The 7566-nt window shown below is 39.9% G+C and overlaps 1 long non-coding RNA gene across 1 annotated transcript in view; it reads right to left on the reverse strand.

Moving 5' to 3' along the window:
- Positions 1-7566, reverse strand: part of LOC109292243 — a 157213-nt gene that overhangs the window by 142431 nt on the left and 7216 nt on the right. Inside the window, exon 2 of the long non-coding RNA XR_002096084.1 lies at positions 2796-3056. This is a non-coding gene — a long non-coding RNA (uncharacterized LOC109292243). The remainder of the gene's footprint in view (positions 1-2795; positions 3057-7566) is intronic.

The following is a 7566-nucleotide window of genomic DNA, read 5'->3' on the forward strand; positions in this document are numbered from 1 at the left end:
CATTTTATGGAAACAGGTTTCATTAATTGCTAATAACCCATGGTAGATTTAAAGTTTTTGTACAACTGCCATAGACTGGATCTGTTAAAAGTGCAAACAATGTAATAATTCCTCTCTCAAGTACATGCTTTTCCCACCCACACAGACCTGCAAATTATCTTATGGCATAAGGTACACTGAGCTATAAATGAGAAGCGCAGCATACAGTAAGCTAAGTATGACCACTGTTTTCTTATACACTGTCCAGCTGTCCAAATTTAGTAAAAATACTTCTATTTTTCTGTCCCTGAGCCACATGCAGATCTCCATTGTCCTCAGTGCTGAAATATGAACTCCAGTACTGAGTCTTGGAAAAAGTAGCATGGTTAACTGGGTGGGTTGGGAGGATGACGAGTGTGAGTAATAGGAACAGCCTTGTGGTCAAACTAATCCCCCACTCAGCACAGGATCTGAGCAAGGCAGAGCGAGATGGGGAAGAAAAAGCTAGTTATATACTGCTTTTATATATCTCCCACTACACAACAGGACCTCCAAAAAGTCCGGTTTAAGACATGTCAAAGGTAGGCACCCAAACCTGACGCAGCCAAAAATTTGGGGCTGCTCTGAACATTTTGGCCCAAATTATATATGAGGGATTTTGTCTCATGTACACTGCTGCAAATCCCAAGTAATTCTGCTGTAGTTAATAATGATCACAAGGCCAGAAACAAGCTTCTGTTACAGTAATAATTTCACACAGATTTTTTTTTTTAAATATTATCATAATCTAAACTTTGCGTCCTATTAATGTTCCTTGGATATTAAAGTTATTTTAGGGTCCCTGTTCCATCAACAGTCAAATTTGTTCACTACTGGCTTCTCCAACCTGGTATCCATTGGCAGCGTACATATCATACACTGTCTGCAAAGCTCTTTCCATCGTGTAAAAATGCCATTTTTCTCATGCAATTTTATCTTTGACTTTGGGCTAAGAGTAACTGAACATTTTGAGGCCTTATACCTCCCAAAAAAGGGCAGTCAATCTGTCAAGTAAAGAATACTTGTGGAATAACTAAAACTGGAAATATAACACCACAGTTGTATGTGGACTTTCCAAATCTACTCAGTGATGTTAAGGACTCAGCACCTCAGATTCTGTAAAGTGTTTTGAAAAAAAAAGGTAGCGGTGGCAGATTAGTGGGGTTCTTATATTACCAAGTTGCCAAAAACATTTCATACTTTTTGGATACATTATATCTACAAACAATTATGATTTCTTTAAAAAAGCCTAAGGGATGGAATGTGAAATCCCATACACATCCCAGAAGAAACCCACAAACTTTTTGGCAGCAAATTTTTATTATGTAAAGTCCAGATGGTGTTCAAACTATTTCTAAAATTGATTGATGCCTGAAATAAACTAACATACTAAAGCATTAGGCTAGATAGGCGGATTTTAACATATAATTATTCAGACTATGAGAAAAACGTGAATGTGGCTTTCAGTGTTTAACTATATAGTCGGATGGATAATGTTTTTCCTTTCCAAATGTTTTAGCAAGTGGAAGAGATAAGCAATATTCCGTAATATATTACATTAGATATTTAGAAAGAACTTTTCCAACCATTTAGATCATGAATGCTTTCCACAACCTTTCATAACTGTTATAATAAGGCTTCTCTTTTTTTACCTGGGTCCTTTTCATTACCTTCTACCCTACATGCAGATTTTGAGTTTGGGGCTGAAAGATATTTTAGCCACTACCTTTTTTAAACAAGACTTCTAAACGACTCCAAGAGTCTACGTCAACTTAATGATTACATGCTGATTCTTCTAGGATAAATTAATCCAGGGCTGTCCAACTTCTAAGCAGCAAGGAGCCAAATGCCCTACGGGCCACATCAGGGCAAGCCACTGGCCTCCTAGACAGCCCAGAAACTAAAGCCACTCTTGCAACCAGAGCAATGGGGGAAAACAGCAGTTAGGCAGGAATCTGGGGATTGTAATTTAGCTCTCTGTAGTGGGTGCCATTTTCAGGCCTTGTTAATTTGAAATCAAATTTGGGGAAAAAAAGACTACAAAATGGGCGAACTAGTTCATGCAAATATGTTATTTGTGTGACTTATTCACCTACATGAATTTTCCCTTATCTTTTTCTTGATTGTTTTAATTTTAAATACCCTACCTTCATGCTTTCTACATGTAAAAGGGAAGTGAAAACGTGAAAAATTGTGGCAATGTGGCAAAAAAAGGTTTCCTTTTTCTTTTTTTTAAAAAGCCAAAACAGATACTTATCCATTCATCTTCTACACGGGTTTTTCCAAATTGGGGTCTTAGTTCTAAGCAGACACTCTATCCTTAGAGGTTTTCAAAACCTAGGTAGACAAATTCTTGGGTGAGATAATATAGTTGGGAATGGTCCGGCTTTGAGCAGGGGGCTGGACTAGATGTGACCCCATGAGGTCACTTCCAACCCTCATTTTCTACAATTCTGTGAAAATCAAGTGTCTATTTGAGTCCTTTTCTGAACATGGGCCTCAATCTCTCCCTACAGAAGAAAAAACGGCATGGAAGTCAGCTGTGCTTCAAATGGAGTAGGATCAAGCCCCAAACCATAAAGCAAGTTTAAATGCCCTTGCTAAAGTTTGGAAAGAAAATTGATTCCACAATAAACTAGGGCATCGCTTCTGATAGAAGCAAAAGGATACACAATTATCATTTCTCATTAGAATAAAATCTGGTTAAACTGTCATTTTTATTCATTTCCTTAAGGATCTCCAAAACAATAAACTGATATTCTTTTTAAATGTTGTACCTTACGTTTGCTGGCAGATACACATCTGGTTCTTCAAGACAGAAGAGAGCATTTCATTTTCATCTGATAAAAATCCCTTATGCCTGGCACATCAGCCCTTCTTCATTTTAATTATTCCACAGTTGCCTAGGAAACAGCCAAGTAGTTCTTGATTTACATGGATGATATCTCTTTCCCACTGTGAGCAGGTAAGAAGTCTTCAGAGCTCCACATATTGAATTGACATTGGCTGTAGTACTAAAGCCAACAAAGTCCCAGAACCTGAAAGGGAGAAATAGACAGTTTTCAGAACTGAATTATAATACCAACTCTAAAAGATCAAATACAGTGAATGCTGTAACTTGCAGGAGACTAAGTGGATTAGTGATGCATTGGCCTTAGGCAGGTTTTCTGCACAACAGTGAATTTCACCTCTGGAGGACAGGTTTAATGAAATAATCTTGAAAGAAGTTGAAGAAATTCAGCCCCTGCCAGGGTGAAACCCAATATGAGATTTTCTTCAACTCTGATACAGACTTGATGTTCAAGGTACTTAATTAACTCCATGCATCTTGATTTCTCTGTCTGCAAAAATGGAGATCATACAGAACAGCTACATGTGGGCCCTGGGACGGCTGCTGCCAACTGATAAAGAACTCTGAATATAAATACAGTCATCTGCAGTAAGTATTAATAAATGAATATTTTAACTGTAAGCAGCAAACTATATCTCGTTTAATGCAAATTTTAAGAGGAACATTCTCCTATTTCAATACTTAGTGAGCGCCTAGTACCGCAATCTTCTGAAAAATAAGGTAATTGTGCACAGAGATAGTCTGCAATGTCCAAGGTGGATAACATGTTAAAATAGTAGAGCATGTCCCTCTTTTTCTTCAGGCTCCAATTTCTATTTATTTCAAAGAAATGATCACTTGACTGCTTTTAACAAAAAGCCTTTCAGATTTCTTAATCCTATTTTCTATCATTAGCCAAACTTTGGAACACTGATCTTTCCACACCCTCGTTTCATTTTTATTTAACATTCTATTAAGGGCTTTAAGTAATATAAATACTTACGACAAATCTCAGAAAAAATAATCAGTACTGTAACTGCTACCTGCACAAATTGTAAGTCCCATACCAAGAAGATTACTCATGCTAGCGAGACCCAAAGGATCTGCTCTCTCGCCACTGCATCACAAATGTATAGGTTATAAGTAAGTTTCAAATAAATTCCAGGTTTTCTCCAGAATAGTAAAAGTGGGCATAATTATGTTGCCAGTTCTCAAAATTTCATTGCAAATCTTGGCAATTTTAGGAGTCTTATTCTTAAATTCCCAGCTACTGCAAATCAATTGATTAGATGATAGTACAATACAACCACTTTCAACTGAAGAATTGGGAGGAACTCCCCACCTCCCCCCAAAAAACCCTCTCTCTCAGTTGAGAAATCTTAAAAGCACAAGCCCAAGAGGCTCAAAAACAAAAAACATGAAAGAGGTTTAAAAATGGCACTACTTTCAAGCTCAGCTCATGATTTCTAGAAGGCTAACATACATTTTTGGTCATCTAAAGTTGTTTATATTGACTGTAATCTGCCTAAAAGCGTTATGCAACTGCAGCCCAAATCGAAAGGGTCCAAGTGCTTAATTCTGTCAGCCCCCTTTGAAAGTCCCAGCTGTAGGTAATGTTATTACTAAGGTACTTTCAACATAAACCTACTTCTAAACACCCCCAACCCCTCTCACCCAGCTTGTACCTTTCAGAAAGTCATTTCTGTACATACGTGGTCTCATTCACAGATTAATGTTTTAGAAAGTCTGATGTTGATCTTGTAAAAAGTTTTTTTTAAGCAAACCAAGTTCTGACCCTCATCTCTAGCTATATAATTTTGAAGGTTGCATATTTTTTTAAAGGTAGATAATATATCTCTCTCTTTAAAAATATGCAACCTTCACAATTTGTTGCACACAAAGACGACATACACATTTTAATGGTCAAATTCCACACAGGGATAATCCTTGATGATCTACTCTGTAACATCCAGGGTTCCTATACCCCTGGTACCTAATAACCATGAGCACGTTTTACTAAGCAAAAGGCCATTAGTTTTGGCCTATGCCCAGCATGCCATTCCTATTCTATTTTCACATGAGCTGCCATATGCGCCAAAAAAAGTCTTTAAATTTATGACTAGCTTTGCATCCTTCTGAAAATTTAAAATTGAAGGACTCTCACTCTGCCTTTAATGGGCTTTGAAACAGGCTCCAGCACTCCACTGTTTAGAAGCTGTTCCAGGCACTCTTTCATCTTCTTAATTTCACTTGATTATGCACTTTTTTATGGCCCTCTCTCACCATTGTTCCACATCTAAACAATGCCTCTTGCATGACCCTAGTGTGACGTGGGACGGATGGCTATTTCTGTTCAGTACACTTGTCACCGTTTAATCCTCGTTGATTAAAACATGACATTAAAAGTAGCTCTAGAACAGAAATCAAAACTCCTGTCTGTTGAGTACCTGCCCTGAACCCTGCAGTATACCGCCAGAACCTATAAATTGCCCCACCAAATCAACAGTCACCAGTCGCCTATGCTGCAAGGTGAAGGCAGTGTCCCCTTTCCTTGCCCCAGCGAGCTCCCAATCTCCAAGCCAGCCCTGGAAGAAGGGAGGCTGTGGCTTGGGAGTGAGGGGCACCAGCATGGCAGGACTGCTCAACATCACAAAGCAGCGTGGGGAACAGCCACGTGATAAAACCTCCCAAATCAACCCCTTAATTCTTTTAAAAGAATTTCTTTTATCTTAATGCTTGAGGAACTGGTAGGCTTCCAAATTGCTTGGAAATGGTGTTCAACTGATACCTAAATATAGTTTTATAGTTGTCAGGGTTGGAAGGGACCTATTAGATCATTGAGTCCAACCCCCTGCCCTGGGCAGGAAAGAGTGGTGGGGTCAGATGACCCCAGCCAGGTGTTTGTCCAAATCTCCAATATATATCAGTGTTTCATTTTAATCATGGAAAAAAAAAAAAACACGGATTTGGGGGAGGGGGGGGTGGTTAATCAGAGATTTTTTTTTTAAATTACAGAACTTTGGATTTTTTAACAGAGAAAACCAGGATCCCTGCTCATAACTCTAGCTTCAAAGTGAGGACTTCTTTTATTAGTGAAAGACATCACAACAGCCTGGTAAATGATGTCCCCTATTCACGTACAGTTCAAGCAGGCTGCCCCACGAACAGGTCCAGGTGTAGGAGGGGGTTTTCTCTGGAGGAAATAGAGGTAGTTCAGTTACCACGGTCCATGCAGCTCCTAACCCGTTAAGTGTACTGATTTGCACACATGGGCCATGTCCAGATGAGCACAGCCATGAGGTATGTGGCAGTGCAGACACCTCCACATACCACACATTCAGTTGTTCTCCATGTTGAAAAGGAACAGCACAGACGGGTTTTTTGACACCCAGGAGACAAAAAACCCCATGAAGAAAAAAATTCAGAGAGGCACATGCCACTTGAAAGCGGAGCCAGGCCACCCAAAGCCATGCTGTGTGTGGCAGAATCACCGCTGATGCAGCCCCAGGAAGCCCCCAAGACCCCAGGTAAGGCTGCTAGGGCCAGCCCAGTGCTGGCTCCAGCCTCCCCTACCCCACCCAGGGTAACTTGTCACATGCCAGAGCGGACGTGGCACGGGCATACCCCCGGGACAAGCAGCGGCGGCGTAAGGTGTGCTACTGCTAGTTGTTCCCAGGGAACCAAACATCCGCACTACGTGTGGACACGGCCATGGAGTACAGTTTATCAGGAACAATTTTTTGTTCCCTTCTGGAGTTTGCTGGTTTTCATATTTGTGCCCTACAAACAAAAGGCTCAGAAGCACAATAGCAATGCTTGGAGACATCCAGCCCTTTCAAGAAGCCGCCTCCCCATCCCCATTCTTAGAGCGCCCAATAATCAAAACACAAATGCTATAAAGATCTTGTGACACAAAATCCCAATTCACCAATATACAATTATTGAAATAGTTATTCCTGGGCACGCTATTTTACACATATGTATTTCCTCCCATTGTGGATCATTAGCCAGAACTGAGCCCGCTGCACTGCTGAAACAGTAAAGACCTGTGCTAGGTAACTGGTGAGTGAGTCATGATATCAGCATCCATCAGGATCAAGGTGTATAAACATGCAGTGAGACATAACACACATTCACAACTACTATCACTATAGTGCTGGATATTTCTACAAGAGGAATATTTAAGAACATGGCTGGAATTGAAGCCAGATGAAATCTGAATTAAAAAAAATACAGCACAATTTTAAAAAATTGACAATTAACCACTGAAAAGGTACTAAAGGAAGTGGTGGCTTCAACATCACTTGAAGTCTCAATACTTTCAGATCAAAACCGGATGCCTTTTTGGAAAACACTTGTTAGCAAAAAGCATGCTTCAATCAAAGATGAGTTACTAGACTTGATACAGGGGTAAATAGGTTAAGTGTAATGTTCTGTGATATTATGGATGTCAGACTACATGATTTAATGGTCTTTTCTGGCCCCAAGCTCTCTGAAATGCAGGATACCTTGGCTTTGTTCCTGACTCCAACAGCTAAGTATGAAGTAACAGTTCAAAGTAGCATATTCAATTTAACAATGCCACTATTTGGGTCATTTTTTAAGACCTGGCTAGACAAAGCCTTGGCTGGGATGATACAATTGGAGACGGTCCTGCTTCGAGCAGGGGGTTGGACTAAATGACCTCCTGAGGTCTCTTCCAATCCTCATTTTCTATT

This window comes from Gavialis gangeticus, unplaced genomic scaffold (genome assembly GCF_001723915.1).
Source record: "Gavialis gangeticus isolate Ggan-Ray unplaced genomic scaffold, GavGan_comp1, whole genome shotgun sequence".
Taxonomy (NCBI): Eukaryota; Metazoa; Chordata; order Crocodylia; family Gavialidae; genus Gavialis; species Gavialis gangeticus.